The following is an 18,194-nucleotide window of genomic DNA, read 5'->3' on the forward strand; positions in this document are numbered from 1 at the left end:
CCAGGTAAAACTGGTCACCCGAGTCCTCCCCTTCATCTTACCCCACCTCCATCTCCCCTTTAGCTCACCTGCCCCCCCCCCCCCCCCCCCCCCCCAAAATCTGGCACCATGAGTAAGAACAGGAGAAACCGCCAGAGTGCTGCGCGGCATTCTGCACCGATGAAGCATTACATAAAACAATGCCACCACTGTGGAGCCAAAGTTTTGTATGAAATAAGTTTTTCCCCCTCAGTTGATTTACAGCAGCATTGTTCCAAAATGAACCCATGTGTGCATTTGACAATCCAAACTTTTGTTTGTCTCGTTGCTCTCGACGCTTGGTGACAACAGTCCAGCTCTCAAGGTTAAGCTGCAGATGTGTTAATGTGCTAAGACTGTGTGATTGTTTTGTTTTTTTTGTTTGTTTTTAAAAAAAAAAAAAAAAAAAAAGCATTTCAAGAAACAGCCGAGTGAATAGTGAGGAAGAAAAGAAAAGAGAAGGGATGAAAGGGGTGGGGGAGAGAAAAAGCTCATTTCTGCTGACATGGACGGGCTGCTTAAAGGGGACAGCAAGCCAGGGCAGCAGAGAGTGACAGAGCTACAATGGAAACACAATGGAGACTCTCCTTCCCCCAATGCCAGCCATCTCCCCTCGCTGGCGGTTTTATCCCACTGTCGCCCCTGCCAGACGACAGCGCGGGCCAGGCTTGTTCAGCAGAGCCGCAATAAGACAACACTAATAAACGCCAGCTGGGGGGGGGGAGAACAACAAATAGCTTACACTTTCAAATTTTACACTGAACTAGTCAGGGCTAATTCCCTCCTCCAATGTTTAGGGGAAAACACCAACCCCCACTAACCCCTTCCTTTTTTCTCTCATACTACCTCATCCCATCCCCAACCTGTTTATCCACTGTCAACAATACAGGGCCTGCCGTTGGAGCGAGGCACCTGCTGCTTCCTGGTTCATGGCTGGTGATCGGGAGGCGTTCAGATAAACAAACTCTGTCTCGTTTGGTTCGAGTGTTGACAGCGACGCATTCCCAGTTTTCATCTGCTCTTACGCAACTCGGCACTGCACTGGCGCTCTGCTGTGCTTTTTTGGGGGGGGGCATATCGGCCTTCCTTGCCTACTTTAAGCATATTTACTTTGCGTCTACGTGCGCCTGTCCTTGTGTGCCTTTACTTTGCTTATTCTGCAGCTTACAAATTGCTTGCGCAGGCACCATTAAGTGCAGCGCTCCAGAGTCTCGCCTGGAGCACAAGCGAGATGAAATGTTTATCTTTCTATTACAGTATAAACCACACCCACCCGTATAATATTAGGTAAGTAGGTGAGTAAGGCCCTGATGGAAACGTTTCTCTAAACTCAGTAAGCAACACCAAGGTAACTCGGTGAATCATCAAAGGCATGAGAACCTGAGGGCATCAAGTCACCTACAATCTAATTTCCTAATGACTTCAAAAGGGTTTGTGTGTGTGTGTGTGTGTGTGTGTGTGTGTGTGTGTGTGTGTGTGTGTGTGTGTGTGTGTGTGTGTGTGTCTCTGTGTGTGTGTGTGTTTTTAGTAACTCCAAGTGAGATCACGCTTTCAGTTCTGTTTAAACTTGAGGAGATACATTCAGGGCACAAGAAGTTATGGTTGTCTCTTTGTCTGCCTGCTTTGTGAGACTGTCACTAGAGGTCAAGCTCTATTAACGGCATTCTTATCTCTTCTCCACCGTTTAGACGGCACTTAAGAAAATTAGAGTCCACAATGAACACAACTACACAGTCACAATCCATCCTTCCCTACATTTCTTCACTATCCCAGGCTCTTCAAACGTGAGATTATGGACAAAAAAAGTTTGTTTTGAAATGAAAGTCTTGCAGCAGATTGAGCTGTACAAGCCGTAATTGGTGACTCAGTCTTGCTGCTGTGTGAATGTATGTAGCATGCATTCACATCACTGATTTAAATCATTGATTTGGTCATTTGCAGCTCACAAGATGCCAGGTCATTTATGCTAAAACTGAGTTTTTGTTTTTCCACATGTGCTCTTTGAGTAAGCAGTTTGAGTGCGCAATTTTCACCAATCTCAGGTCCACCAGCATTGGTATGTGAGTGTGTATTTAAGTGTGTGTAACATGGGGGAAATGTGTACATGTGTTGGTGTATTTTCCAAATGCTTCCAAATTTACTTCTAAGGTCCCAGTGACGCAGATCTGGAGTCCCGTCAGTAATTCACTAGTAACCAGCAGTGGTTAGAAACATGGTGTCTAACCAGATACGTACTGTTCAAATAATTATAAAAAGTTAATGGTGAACTGGACTTTACGCAGAAGCAGATCAAAGTGTTTTACAAAGCCAAAGTAAATGGCATTACCTTGGAATCTGGTAGTATTTTTGACCAGGTTATGCCCTTCAACGAGCATATTAAACAAATATGTAGAATTGCATTCTTGGGTTTACAGAGTATCTCTAAAATTAGAAACATTTTGTCTCAGAGTGATGCTGAAAAACTTGTTCATGCATTTTTGTACTTTTAGGCTGGACTACTGCAATTTATTATTATCCACTTGTTCCAAAAGTTTCCTGAAAAGCCTTCAGTTGATCCAGAATGCTGCAGCAAAAGTACTGAGTACTGAGTGTCCCTGTTAAATCCACAATTTATTTTAAACTGCTTCTCCTCACATACAAGGTCTTAAATAATCAGGCCCCATCTTATCTTAATGACCTTATAGTACCGCATCATCCCAAAAGAGCACGTCACTCTCAGACTGCAGGCTTACTTGTGGTTCCTAGAGTTTTTAACAGTAGAACGGGAGGCAGAGCCTTCAGCTTTCAGGCCCCTCTTCTGTTGAATCAGGTCCCAGTTTGAAATTGGGAGACAGACACTATCTCTACTTTTAAAATCAGCCTTAAAACTTTCCTTTTTAATAAAGCATATAGTTGGGACTAAATCAGGTGACCCCGAATTCACCAGCAGCCTTGGCTGCAGAGCCTGGTTCTGCTGAAGGTTTCTTTCTGTTCAAAGGGAGTTTTTTTTTCTTCCCACTGTCACCAAGTGCTTGCTCATAAGGGGTCGTCTAATGGTTGAGGCAGCACCTCCACTGAGACAGATCTTACCCAGCAACGACTCTACAAAGGATCGGGGAATGTATATTTTTCTCTTCTGACTTGAAGATGGCAGGTGTGAGTGAGTTTTAAGTCCCAACTGAAGCCTAACATTGATGTGTTGCTACTGCAGGTTACTCTGTCTGGTGACACATAGAATTTCTGTTTCATTTTGTCTTGAAAAACATCAATGTTATCAAATATTTATATATAAGTGAATATGTATAAATATATATTATATATATATTATACAGCTAATTTCTGACAGCTGGAGGTTGAACTCTTCAAAAATGTTTTGTAAAACAAAGATGTTTCCTTATGCCTTTATAATCCTTTGTTGCTTTTTTTATTTATATAGCCCATATTTGCATTACTTCAAGAGTACCCTCATCAGACCAATGCACTGACATATTTATGTTAAAATATGGTGTTGTTAAAGCATTACAGTCCATTTGGATCTTTATAATAATAACGGCTATGTAAACAGTCCCTTCTCCTACTGAGGGTGTTAAACAGTTCTGACTCAACATTGCAAACAAGCATATATTAACCCATAACCACAAGGTTTCCTTTAACTTAACTGAGTGGTTTTTCATGCTAACGCCTAACCAAGGAGTATAAAAAGCAAATGGAGATAAAAAAAAAAAAAAAAAAAAAAAAAAAGATTCACAAGTGGAGACAAACTGAAACAAATTTCCAAACAGAACACAAACCACTGGGTGCTTGCTGATAAACTTGTGACATCCTCCACCACTACCCTCCCAACCGGCAAATGCAGACTTTTTCACTTGGCTTCCAATATTACTGGTGCATCATGAAAACAGTGCCAAATGACGCATTTGTGCATATCTCTGTGATATCAGCCCAAGCAGAACAGCTGTGTTTGAATCTATAGAATGAGAACCTGCTCTGTCATATATGACATAGGACAGGTACACTGTTTTATCTCATAAGATGTAAAATTTCTTGTGTCAAACAAAAGTTCTGAAAGCTGAAACCTCTTTTTGTGAATAAAATCTTTCTCTCTTTGCCCTCTGTCTTGCTGTTTCTGAGTCTTCTCATCAGCACCCGTGAGCTTTTAAAGTTTATAATGCTAGCACAACCTGCTGTGCTTGCCAAAGTTAAAGGTGGGTCTGACACGTCCTGACTGAAACAGCAGAGGCTGCTTCAGGCAACAATGCACTTTGGGAGGCCAAAGAATCTGCTCAAGTATTTATCCATAAATTATTTTGTCAAGGTTTCTTAATATTGGCAAATTGGTCATATATTATATATGAATTATATTGGAATCAACATTAGAGACCTAATTAATCTTTTCTTTCTCATAATGAAATGAGACAATGCAAAAAAAAAAAAAAAAAACTATATTTAACTAAGCTTTCTGTAATTGTTTTCATTCCCGCTCCTGATCTGTTGTGGGCCCATATTAGCTTCATCTTGGCATGCACTCCCAGACAGTGAATACTCTTGAGCCGCTGTGCTTGTAAAATCAAGTCATAGCGCAAATATATCGGGCAAAACATTAAACTGCAAAGCTCCATGGTTATGTGATCACAGACAATCCATGACCTCTTACCAGAGCTGCCACCGGGCTGTGTGCTGCATTGGTCAACTTAGGCCAACATTACCTCAGGAAAGAGATTTTGCTATGAAAACACCAGCCGTCTCCGCTGGCTGCCTCCAGTACAAACACTCCCAGGGCTCCCGGAGGGAGGTGGGGTGGCAGTGGGAGCAGAGAGGGGCCTGGAAGGATTGGGGAACACGGGACACTGGAAAGGGCAGGGAGACAAGTTCAGGCAAGGAAGCTGAAACTCCTCCCTCTTGCATCGAGCATTACAAGAAACATGGTTGCTCACCACACGATTGTGGCTGTGTAAGAGGCTCAGATTGCATCAGTGAGATGATCTGCAGCTGCAAGTTTCAGACAGGCACATGTTATCTTTTTTTCCCCTTTTTTTTTTGCTGCTTTGGCATTGCCTCTAAGTATTACATCAGCTCATAAATACAACTCTGCATTAACCACTAACTGGTGCACAAATCTGATAGTTAAAATGTAACTAATGCCCAATTGTAGTGCCAGTGTGAGTTGAGTACCATCTAATTATAGAGTGACTTGGTACCATTCTTTGAGCACTGCAATCCATGCACAGCAGATGAAATAAAGGGGGGAAAAGTTCTTGCTTTATTGCATTCTTGTCCATTTTGAGAATATTTGCTGAGAAAGATCTCAAATCAAATCCCACCGGAAACTTTGTGTTTGCACTTTTGTCAGTTGTTTATTAATTTGGGGGTTTTAACACCAATAATTTATTGGAGATCACAGTTTTAGTTTCAGATGCTCCTCTTTGCACTAACTCAGCATATTGAAAAATGCTGCTTACACAGCGCACTATGCAGCGTATCAAATCTTTGATACAAGAGCAGTGTGAGACACCAAGCTGGCTCAGACATCGTTGTGGATAGGTCTAATACATATTATGTAGTTCTTTCCCCATTTCATTCTTCTGAGCAGACCTTTTGCACTTGCTATGCAGAATGGGTTTTTCTTCAGCATATTGGTAAGTAAATAAGGCAGCAAACTCTGAAGAGCTTTAGTAACTTCTGGTATCTGATCATCCTAACCATGACAGATCTGCTTGGTTGATCAGCAGGAAATAAAACAAATTTCCTTATTGTGTCACAGTGGTTTATCAAGTATGATGAACTGAGAGCTTTGGTTTTGTCGTTTTGCAGTTAATGACGGTAGAAAGGCCTATGTGTCAGAACGTTACTCTTTATCGGGCTCCTATTGTAAAGGCTAAACATTAGCATTGTAGTCGTTCTTGTCTTGGTTATTTTGGAATGATGAGTTGTCACATTTGCATGAGATGATGGAGTACTGATTTATCAACTGGCCCTGGCTAGTTTGGTTAGCACACTGCATCAACAGACTGTATTGCTACAGTTTATCAACAGTTTTAGCAGTCACCTGTTTGACAGACAGAGATTGCTGTTAAAAGTGAGTAAGTAACAAACTAATAAAATGTTCAAATTTCACTGACCTTTGGGAGAGGCTGTTTGTACCCCTAGGCTCACAGCAAACCTCACACGATTGAAGACAAAAGGCATCAACACCACAGATACAGCAGAGACTTAAATTAACAGACCTGAAGCCTAACACACATCCCGTGACCTAGTTAGCACCAGCTCTTACTTCAGCAGGCCAAAGTCCTAATAATAGATGACTACATGATTTTTTACAATCAGGTTCAAAATATTCAGCAGCTGTCCTGAGAGGTAAAATTAGCTGAAGAGGTCAAAACTGTCTGAAGTGACCATTAGAGGAAGCACAGTCTTTGGCATATCGGCGAGGGGCTTATTTTTCCAGCTGTGCGCTTTGCCACTTGTGCACGAGATACTGTTTATAAAAAGTAGTTTTGTCCATCAGAAAAACCTTAATAACATTTTATTTTAATAAATAATTGATTCAGTTTAGATTCTATTGAGAAATACACATTTTCTAGTTTTCAGTTGCTTATAAGCACCAATATTACCTGATAAATCTGATATATTTTAAGTAGTTTTGCATTTAAAGCCATTTCTCTTATAACCGAGCTCAAAATCAAGTTTCAGGTTGATCAGTAGAAGAAATCAGTCAAATACACACTTTAATTACACGTTTGCACCAGGACTAAGCAGCATGATGAAGATTAAATTGGTGTGTTAAGCTGCAGGACAAGCATTTGTTTATCTGTTGTCGTTTAGATTTTAGTTTTCTGACCAAAAAAGGAGAAAAAAAAAGCTTGTAAGTGCAGCGATGTTTATCAGCCAACTTGGAAAATCCACATATTGGAAGTTTCCTACAACACATGCAAATACTTTATGCAAATACAAAGTTTGGCACTTTGGGTGCATTGTGCTAAACTAAAAAAATCCCCAAGCTAAACATTCCTCTATGTTGGTCTGGACTTCTGCAAAACTGGGGATGTTCACACTACTCCAGATAGTTTAATTTATTATCAGTGATGCTCAAACCTCTCTATGAAATCCATCGGCCACAGACAATGAGCGAGCAGGGAGATATCGACTACCCAATCAGAACAGAGGCGGCCACATGAATTAAGCCTCTAATGAGATATGAGGTAGATAGTCAGAGAGGAGGAGATATGAGGTTGCACTAATGTGTTTTGTCATTTCCCTCATCACTTTTCCCACTTCCTGGGGTGCTGCAGATAACCAGCCCAGATCCCAGTATGCTTGCCAGCGATTGGCCACAGCAGAATTATTTACCTAATAAGGCTTGTCTGATTGGCCCACGGGAGACAATGGCATGTGTAAACAGCCCTGGGCTCTGGACAGTTGACCGACACAGCAGTCTCTTTGTTACTCTAACTGTTGTCGGTGCAGACATGCATGATCACACACACACACTCCCTGGTTGTAGTTAGAGTTGGACTTGCGATGGGTTTTAAGGTTAACTGTGAAACTGGGATTTTGTGCTAAATCTGCCAGTAGCCAGTCACCTGTACCAGTATGCAGCATCTTTAAATATGAGCACTTTAAAGAGTTCACTGGAAGCACTGGATTGCAGGGTACTACCATACATTCATTTCAGTCAGACCACTTCATTGACGCAGCAGGGGTCCTGAGGCAGAACCCTGAGTAAAAAAAACACAGGTTTATCTGGCTAAAGAGTTCAAACTGGCTCCTGAAATTTGGAAGGTGTCCACTGTCACCACAGTAACAGAGGCCTTTAGTTATTCTGGTCTCCACTATCTTTTACTCTGTAAATTACTGGTGCCCAGAGGACCCAACAAACTGAGTTCTCTGAGGCTTATATATGTGGTTACCAGTATATTTCTTAAATCAGATGGAATGCTATGAAAATTTGTACATACATTTGTACTCCCCTTGGGATATTATAGCATTTCAGTCAGGGCCACTGCACTTTTAGAAACTTCCTGCGGTAATCTATATTTGGCAGTAAAGCTCTAATATGGGAGCTCCCTGCATCTGGCTTTCTACGTGCCCACATGGAAAGCCAGAACAGAACAGCAGGACCCCAATGCCGACAGATATGACACTGATTAGATGAGACACAGCGGTGAAGAGTTGGGTTGCAAAGTAGTTAAAGAAGCTTAAATGCAAGTCCCAACATGAGATTTACCAACAAGGGGCATCGATGAGTATCAGCTGAGTTTGACTTTATGGACTGGCTTAACTGATGCTGTCAAAAATGAGTATTTTGGCTAAGCTAGCATATTAGAGTGTGCTAGCTTCAGAGGTGGCGCCTATGAGCCATTATGCTTCGTCTCTAACCTAGACTGCTGGTTCAGTAGTAGTGGGCTTAGCCTTCAGCTTTCAGGTTCCTCTTCTGTGGAACCAGGTCCCGGTTTGGATTCAGGATGCAGCCACTCTCTCTGCTTTTAAGATTAGGCTTCACACTTTCCTTTTTGATTGTTTCACTTACATTGTGTTTATATCACCCTGCATTTAATTGTTGTTTATTGTTAATCTCTTGCTCTCTTCCACAGTGTGTTTTTATCCTGTCTCACTCTCCTCACCAACAGTCAGTTGTGGCAGATGGCTGCCCCTCCATGAGCCTGGTTCTGTTGGAGGCTTCTTCCTGTTAAAAGGGAGTTTTTCCTTTCCACAGTGCCTGTGCACAGGAGTCCATCTGATTGTTGGGGCTGTGTCTGTATTGTCTTTACCTTACAACGTGCCCTACATGTTTGCTGACATGTAGGCCACAGAAGGAGATGTGACCTTCAGATATGTTCTCAATATTGAAAGTACTTTGTTTGGTAGTGGGTCGTGCTTGGCTGAAGCATTTCCTGAGTCAGTCCACAGAATGTCTGGTTTTTCAGTCACTAGTGAACCCATTTCTCATCCAGAACTTCAAAATCTTTCTCTACTAATTTCTCTAGTTAACAGTGGGGCCTCTTGTGTGCTACATTAGCAAGTCAGATAAAAACACACTATGCAAAAAGTACTGTATGCAACACAAATGTGCAGAGTACAGAAATTCTCTTGTGTGTAGGATATGTTCCTTGGCAAGATGAAGTCTTTTTCTAAATTGTATTGTACTCTAGTGAAGTTTTATTCATGTGTTTGTAATCATAGAGAAATATATAATCTCTTGAAACTCTAAAAACTCTTAAATTAGAATAAATTAATAGTAAATGTAATCCCCAAAACAGTAACTCCAGATATAACTCAGCAGCATCTGTCCTAAGATATCAACTTCTTACCCAGTTTATTAAAAGGTGATTAATGCGTGACTTGGCCCAGATATAAACGGAGTGCTATTCAACGCGCACTCTTCAAACAGACCTGTGCACACGGTGCCAAGATCGTGTCATCAAACACAGCTTAGCTAATGCACGTCCTCTGGCACTGCAGCCAGATGAACAGAATACAAACACCTGTCTGCTCTACTTTTCTGTGGATTTGTGATGCGGCTAAGAGGTGCCAGTCAGCTATCAGTCTGTTGCTGCGCAGCTCAGGTGATTTGGCTGTGTGTTTGTACTCTGTGAAGAGCAGTGAAGGCTTCATACAGGGTTGGGTAAACCCCAGTGACAGTTTGTGGATGCAGGCCCATGCAAATGTGCTCCTACCACAGAGGGGGTTTTTTTTGTGACAGGTGATGTTCAGTTTGGCCTAGGGGCTGGGAGCAAAGGCGGTCTGTTATACAGGGACAACCAGGAGCTGTTAAACATGTCCTCAGAGCCATGAAGTAGAAGGAATACAGAATACTTGGAAACACATTAGAAATGCTGCAGCAGGAGACCTCATGGAAAAGGCTGACATCATGGAAATAGAGTTAATATTCCAGAGGGAAAAATCTTTTAATGCTTGTTCTTTGTTCATTAAGCATTTAAAAATGCAAGGATTAAAGACTTTAACCTTTCTTTTTTGTTTAATTTACGGTTACACTTTCTCCAAAGTGTGAAATAAATAAAGTGTCGAGCCTTGCTTGAGAAACAAAATCCTCTATGTCAGCATCTCAAGAGGACACAGTTTTTTTTTCCCCCCCCAATGCGTGAGCCTCAGAGATGGAGCTTATGAGCCGTTGCGCTTCGTTTCTAACCTTTACGCTGAGCTAAGTTAACTGTCATGACAATAGAGACTCATTGTTGTGACCCATCGCTTGGCATGAAAGCAAAAAAAAAATGATGCATCAAAACCAGTTCCTTTTGTGCTGGAATACAGAAAGAGGATGTTTTCCCTGAGATGAGTTAAAGTCTATGACAAATAAAGCGAAAAAAATTTGACTGCACAATTTATTTTTTTATTTGTTTGACAGCCCAACCTCATGTAGTTTCCTCTGTTTTTAATCTGAATCGGTTTGATGTTGATAGGAACTTGTTGACTTAAAACTTAAGCTTCATTTCTATTTTAATTTTCCTTTCAAACACAAAACCTACACAATATTTACCCACAGGTTTACCTTGCATATTTGAAACTCCTCCAAAGAAGATGGGGATAGGGACACCTTCACCACTGTTGCTTTAGCTCAACTTTTTAGCCTTTAGACATGTGAGAAGTGACGAGGCTAACTGCATTAGTTTTGAAACCAAAAGGATTGTTTGGGATTTCTGTTAAGATTTCTAGTATTACAGTTCATTTCATCCAATGCTTTCAGTGAATGGCAGGTCAGGTTATTTGAATTTATACTATGTCCCAAAGGATTTCTTACACATAGGGTTACTAATAAATAGTGCATTTCACAGCTGTAAGACAAATTTGCTCATCTTTCCACCTCCATATTTCACTTATGCATCCTTACACTATTCTTAAATAACTGAACATTTCCCTCTCCGCCATACATCCCTCAGTATTTCGCTGAAACACTTCACCTCAGGTTTTTCTCAGCCCTCTCAAGTCATCACTCATTCCCTCTTACTCTTGTCTGTCACAGGCTGAGTGCCCCTTTACCTCAAAGGTGCTCCCTAAGTGAACCTGTGAACTTTGTGCCCCCCCGCCTCCCCGGGGAAAAACCTCGCGTTTTCACATCTGTGCTACACAAAGTCAATTTATGCAGAGGTAAAGGGAAGGTTTGGGTGATTTTTTTATGTTTGTCTGCTTTTGTGCGCACATTCAAGGAAAAAGTGATTTACTCTCATCTGTTTAAGTATCTCTACATAGCAGCAGCCTCCATAGCCTGTTGCAAACGCAAGAGAGAGTGAGTGCCTCTGTTTGTCTGTGGGTGTGTGTGGGGGATGGGGGTTTAGGCATGTTGTCTGCTAGGCCGTCCAAGAAGCCCCAGGGTACCTCAGTAAAAGAGATAATTATCTTTTATCTGCCATGTTGTGACGGGAGATTATGGTTCAAATTTACGATTGTTAAGGAGACAATACAGCACGAGGCTGCTCTTTTGAAAGTGGCGAGGGGGTCTCGAACAAGTGGGAGAACTCCCACAATGCTCCAGAAGCTCATCCCTCATGTTTTGGGCTTGAGGTCTTTCGAAAACAAAGAAAGGGGATAAGAACCGGTGCCATTTACTCTGAGAAAAATGACTTACACAAATCCTATCATAATTTTTAGATGACATTCTATATTGTGTGTCATATCAAAGTGCTATCGCAGGAGATCACAGATACAACAGACTACAATAAATGAGCTCAGTGTCACCATAAGCTCATTGTGGGGCCTAAAATTAGAGTTGTCAGTTGTTATTAAAAAAATGAAGTCGAAACATTTTTATCTGGGCTCAGAGTAGTTCTTATTTTCCAGTGATTCACAACAAAACCTCAATAACAAAAGTTTCATCTGAAGTTCTTGAGATTAAGATAACTGGGTTTCTTTGAGGGGTCCCAAGTGTTTAACCTCTACTAGAGTAGTCATCTAGGAGGTGGTAGGTGACAGCCAGACAGGAACATTAATACTTGGCACTAACCATCTATGCCACCATTAGGGTTGCCAACCGTCCCTTAAAAAACGGAATCGTCCCGTATTTAGAAACAAAAGTACACGTCCCGTATTGAGCTAATAAGGGACGCACTTTGTCCCGTAATACAGTGAGAATCAAAAGTAGTCTATAAATGTTAATGGAATTAACGCTTTGTTTGAAAACATAATTCCCAGCCCCTCTCCTGCTTTGTGACCAATGTGCTGACAGCACACTTATGACAATTCGAGTATGACAATTCAGATTATCTCATTGGTCGAGGAAAGGTCGCTTGCCGAGAAAATACCGGAAGACAACAGATGACCACAACAACAAGCATGGCCAACAGGGAAACAAACGCCGACACTGCGGTGCACGTCTCGGACGACAGTACACCTAAAGCTGGGCAGACACTGCGATTTTTTTCAGTCACGTTATTCAGCTCTTGCTCAAACTGCACGATTGACTCGCAGGGGTTAGAAGTTGGTAGGTCACGATGCAGGTCTCACACTATACGGCCCGATGCTCTGATGCGACCTGAGTGCTCACACTGTGCCAACATAAAATGAAGGTTATAACAGAAAATCTGTCGCTCGCTCTCTCTGTCTTTCACTCACACAGACACACCACCACCACCAACTTTGCTAAATTGCTAATGAAAAACATTGATCAGGCAGCTGTGATTGAGCAGCAGTGTAAATCCAACTATTTTCACGGTTGTTGTGGTCGTGATAATTTTGTGATGCCACATCGAAAAGGCTCGGATGAGCTTTCCAAAGTTCTACAAGTGCCTCCATCACTTGTGTCCAGATCACACGCTGCACAGCCGTGCTGCGCCGTCTTTTTCACCGATGTTTACGTGTTTGCGCATGAGCAGTGTGAGCGGCTGTGGTGACACCCTCACGAGCGATTGATGATCGGGAGCTGGTCGTGAGGTGTTAATCGCTTCTCGTTACCCCACGTATACTACACGACGCACGATGAAGGCCAAAATCGGGCCGATCACCAAATCGGTCGCACGACTCAAAAATCGGCTCAAAATGGGCCAAAAATCGCACAGTGTAAGCCCAGCGTTAGAGCAGCAATGTTTGTTCCCCTCAGAGAAAGAAAAGAAAAAAGGCTGCAAAAGTACTGGGAGGACTGGGAAAAGGAAAACACCTGGCTGGGAAAGTGCACGATAACACCTATAAAGCGCACTGCACTGTGTGCCGGCGCACTTTTTCCATAGGCATGCTTCTAGTGGTGGGCACAAGAAGAACATGAGGGGCGTGAAAGCTCGGGGAACCCTTAACCAATTTTTTGTCCACCAGGCCACGGCAGAAGCAGATATGGTATGTAAACACTGGTTTGTTGTTTAAACCCTCTGGTTAAGGTTAATATGGGCATTTGCGGTGAATATCAGCGCTATGTGGCCAGAAGTGTGATAATATAATTTATTTTGTGTAATAAACAACTGCAAGGATAGATGATTACAACAAATAGATGAATAATACATAAAAGTAATACATAGATGAATAATGATGATGAGTTAAGGTGCGTAATCATGGGAACAAGCGGGTTTACAAACAGGAGCAGCTGATTAGCATTAGAAAAGCTGAAATAATACCTCAACTGAAGCCAATTGTACTAAATGCACTATATGTGCACTGTTACAAGAATATTTTTCGTTCTATTGCTTTCTATTAATTTATATAATTTTAAGTTAAGCAGGACAGAGTTCTTTTAAAGAAAGATTTACTTATATTCTCAAAAGTTAAGCATGACAGGCTTCTGTTTAAGAAAGAGACCTGTTTTACTGTGTTAATGTTGTCATTTTGAGCTAAAAATAAATGGCTAAATGATCATTTGTTTCCCATATGGTCATATCACAAAGAATATGCATCTGCTTAAATCAAATTCAAGTCAAATGGTTAAAAAATAATTTCACACACACAAAAAAAGAGCTACCACACTGGGAAGGGTGAAGACAACTGGGTTGCCCGGCCCTGGCCACGAGGTGTCCCTTATTTATTTTTCAGGGAGTTGGCAACCCTAGCCACCATCTTGACAGTATAGCAAAAGAAGGAGCACCATCATCCGCACTGTCAGTGTTAGCATAGGTATATTTGTAGCATAGGTATATTTTATCAGGCATTGTTCTGTGTTAGATGGTATTCTTTGCTGTTTATGTGCGTTACGCTTACGTCTTCACTGTATATGAATTGTTTAGTATACCTCGAGGTGTCATTTTTTTTACACATAAAGCTTGCAGTGTTTAATTTCAGACACTACACCAGCTAAATCCACACACTAGATCGTATACACTGTTAGCTAGAAATGGTACTAACTGTATTCTGTGTTTATGTTGTTTGTTTTCGATTTGTTGCACAAAGTAGGGAACACTTGCTTCATCGCTGAGAGTCTGTCCAAGAAGATGAAGCTATAGCTAGTGTTTGGGTAGCATAGCTTGGGTAGCTAGCCTAGTGGTACACCAAAACTGCCAGAAAGTACCAAGGGACTTCAATTTTTTTTGCAGTAAATAAACTATAGCATGCTAACTCTAGGCTTTCAGAGGTGCTCATAAGCTAAGCAACTGCTGTGAGTTCATACTGGGGGTATGTAGATGATAGTTGTATCTGTTGTGTCCAATGACTGTAGAAACCAATGACTGTTTTCTTAGTCATAGTGGTGTCAGAAAAGTTTCTGACTGTGTAACAATCCCTTTGATAGTGAGATAGCTAAAGGAGGAACATGTGCCTAATGGAGCTGACTTTAGTGTTTGATTGAAGGTAGTCTCTTGCTGCTAGTTTAATTGAGGGCAAAGTCATGTCATTCTACATTATATGATAGCATACACATCGCAGATTTGGTCAGCTTGTTCAAAACTTTTATCAAAGCCAGGTGGCCACAAGATATAGTCACAAGCATGGTTCTCTAAAATCTAGAGAACGTCTCTAGATTTGAGTGGTTTTGAACATTTTGGCTACACAGAGAGAGAGTTTGCATTGATTACCTTGCTATAAAGCATTTCAGTATCACTCTTAGGAAAAAGAGTTGCACAGACAACAAATAGCAGTAGAACAATTTTCACAAAGTTGAGTGTATCACATTCTAATCGACTTGTCATTAGACAGTGTTGTCTGTCTCTTCGTACCAGTGCCAAATTTTAATGTTATATGACACACTGTAGAGCGTGTGGTATGGGATGTGGATAACCATTAAGCCGAACCCACGCTTATTTTTGTTGTTTTCTTTTTTTCTTTTTTCTTTTTTTTTGGGGGGGGGGGGTGTTCTTCATCCAGGCCTCAAAATATGTAGCTAAGAAAAAAATACTATACACTGTTAAACAGGTATTGGTTTGAGCTGTGAGACAGTAACAGAACCATTAGCCCACAATACACAACCTGTTCCCCCACATGAGACCACACTGACACAGATTGGTCCCACTTTCAAACCAGTATTACTAATACAACACTGCGTTTGTATGTGCTGAGAAACTAGAACACACCTAAACCAAGACATGAAACGTTTTGCACATAAACCATATGTAATGTAAAGAAAGGTGTGAGGGAACAATCAACACATCCTGTACAAATAGGTTTCTGCTTCCTGTTGTGTGATCATTTTTAGCATTGGGGGGAAATTCTGATGTTTTTTTTCTCTCATTCAGTCTTTACTTAAAATATTCAGAGTTTATTTGAATACCCCCTGCTATTGAATGGGCATTGCCTTTTCACATATTAATTCCAAGCAGGAAATGTTGCATCTTTTTGGAAGAAGAGTGGTTTTCAAAGCCATCAAATTCTTAGCGACCCCAAATTTGACCTGACCTCTGCTGAGGGTGACAGCGGTGCAGCGTGGATGAAGATGGACTATTCCTAAGAGCCAATTACACCCACAAATCTGTCATCATCCTCACCTGAAAGACGAGAGGCAGATGCAGGAAGAGAGACAGACAGAAGGAGAGACGGACAGAAATAAGTGGTTTGTGACGGGGATGACGATGATGACGGAGGGAAGAGGACACGGGATCACAGAGAGTGCCTCATCCTCACCTGAGCCAGTTGCAGCACCTCCAGTCACCCTTGGCAGACGTCCACAGCCAGACACCAGCGGGGAAAAGGTCAGCCAGAGGCCATGAGGTCCCACCACAAGGCAAAGCTCTCCTCAATCCCTCTATACACACACGCATACACTCACTATTTCTGTTCTCATTCCACATGCCCCCTTGACCTCACTATTAAAACACAGGAGCAAATCTCCTGATTGGTCACAGCAGCTCAGAAACAAATGATGCCAAATACCTGACTCCTGTATGGCCTTTTCTGCCGGGAAGCAGGCATTCCACTTGTGCAAATATATTTCGATACTGGAAATGGTTTGCAACAGTGCACAGTTTAGGGGTAGTTAGATCTTTAGAGTTGTTTAGAGGTTTCGAGCCAAAGACGACATTTCAGTGCTTTGCATGCGAAAGGATCAAACCTTGAGAGGCCGATTACGTGCAGAAGTTCGCTGTAAGACTATCTGGTTAACTTGTGGCATAATAAAACTAAAAATAAATTAATTTCTTTTTTTCTCTCATCTGAGCTTGATGTGGGTGTCTTTTTTTTTTAAACTCCTGCATCCTGTTATTATCGCAGATTGTAACAAATTAGCATCAGCGCGATCTCTTTTGCTTTGTTTTCTTGTACGTTTTTGGAGGGCTTTAAAGGGTAAAAATGATGCTGAAAGGCAAAGATTCTCCTTGTTTTACCACATTTACATTTAGTATTTTTTTCTGCTTAAATGTGTAAGTCAGGTACTATAAACACGGCTGTCCAGGCTCACTGTGGAAACACGTCACTTTCACCATTTTCACCAGAGTTTCTTCACAAGTCTTTCCTAAATTCTTGATTCAAATGTGATCCTTTAGAACTTACTGCTTTTTTTTCCATATTCCCATCATTTTCATGATTATCAGTTTTTAAATGGGATCATTGTAGCTAAAAAAATAAAAAACAAATACTTAACATTCTTTTTAATCTTTTGCCTGTTCTGCTGCGTTTACGTACTTATTTAAAAAAAATTTGATGTGCATTCTGAGATGGAAGATACGGCAGATGTACTTTTTCATTGCGGATTTCATTAAAGCCAACGTGTCACGAACTGCTCTGCATACACAGAATAAAACATCATGCAAGCAAAGAGAACTGACGTGACTCTAACCACTGTAGCTGCGTTGATGTGAAGAAGATGCCGCTTGTAGATTACTGGAAGGTTAATGATGGTAAAGAAAAATGAAGGGGGATAACATGCAGGAAATTCTTCAATTGAGAACTTGATGGCGTCCAAAGTCATACTCATTGGATGAATGGAATAAATCATATATGCATCATGTCTTGGATTGCATGTACAGAGCATATGGTGATAACTTCCCAGCTTTAACAACACTAATCACCCACTACAGTGTATTACTGAGCTCTGCAGCCCTGCATTGCAATCTTTCATATTAATATCAGCTCGTTATCTTCTTTTCTCTCCTTCCTGCTTCCTTACACAGGCCACTGTCATGCAGTCACACTAACAGCCCTAAAACTCTACTTTGAGTGCGAGCTGTGGAAATGTCACGAGCAAAACTGATCACTTAATAAACTGACGGGCAAAATGATATTAAAGATGAAGGGAACTTTATCCACTCTGCGGTTCAGAGGTTGAAACAAACACATACAGTAGTTCCTCTTTTCCACTCCTGCTTAACGCTTTAATCATTTCTCACTACTAGAGGTGATACATTCAGTGAGGTTAACTCAATGTTTAGAAGTGTTCATTAACTTTTTTTCTTTAAAGGGTGTTGTACACAGCCATGTGGCTATTTTATATATATTATTATGTGGTATTGTTATATGTATATGATTGGAATATACAGTATTTCTCAGCTTAAATTAATATCAGCCTGTATTTGTTATCTGACTTAATTATTAGTCATTATTAGGATGCAAGAAAAATGCCTGAAACGATGCTTCTTCCTGTTGGGTCCTTCTCGCTCAGTGTACGACAGATGTTTTTTTGTTGCATGTCGGTCGCGATGTGTTTATGTATTTGTCGGATGACACAAAAGCCACTTGAGCCCATGGTGCCCCGCGCATAGTGGCCTGTCTGACCCTGCCATTTGATTTGTTCCTCCATTGCTGCTGTTTATTCCTTCACTTCCTGTTTGTGCTCAACTGACCTAAGAGCTGTTCCTGTGAATGCTGGGTGAAAAAAATAAAATAAAATAAAAAAAAAAGGTGGG

The sequence above is a fragment of the Astatotilapia calliptera genome, chromosome 17 (assembly GCF_900246225.1).
Source record: "Astatotilapia calliptera chromosome 17, fAstCal1.2, whole genome shotgun sequence".
Lineage (NCBI taxonomy): Eukaryota > Metazoa > Chordata > Actinopteri > Cichliformes > Cichlidae > Astatotilapia > Astatotilapia calliptera.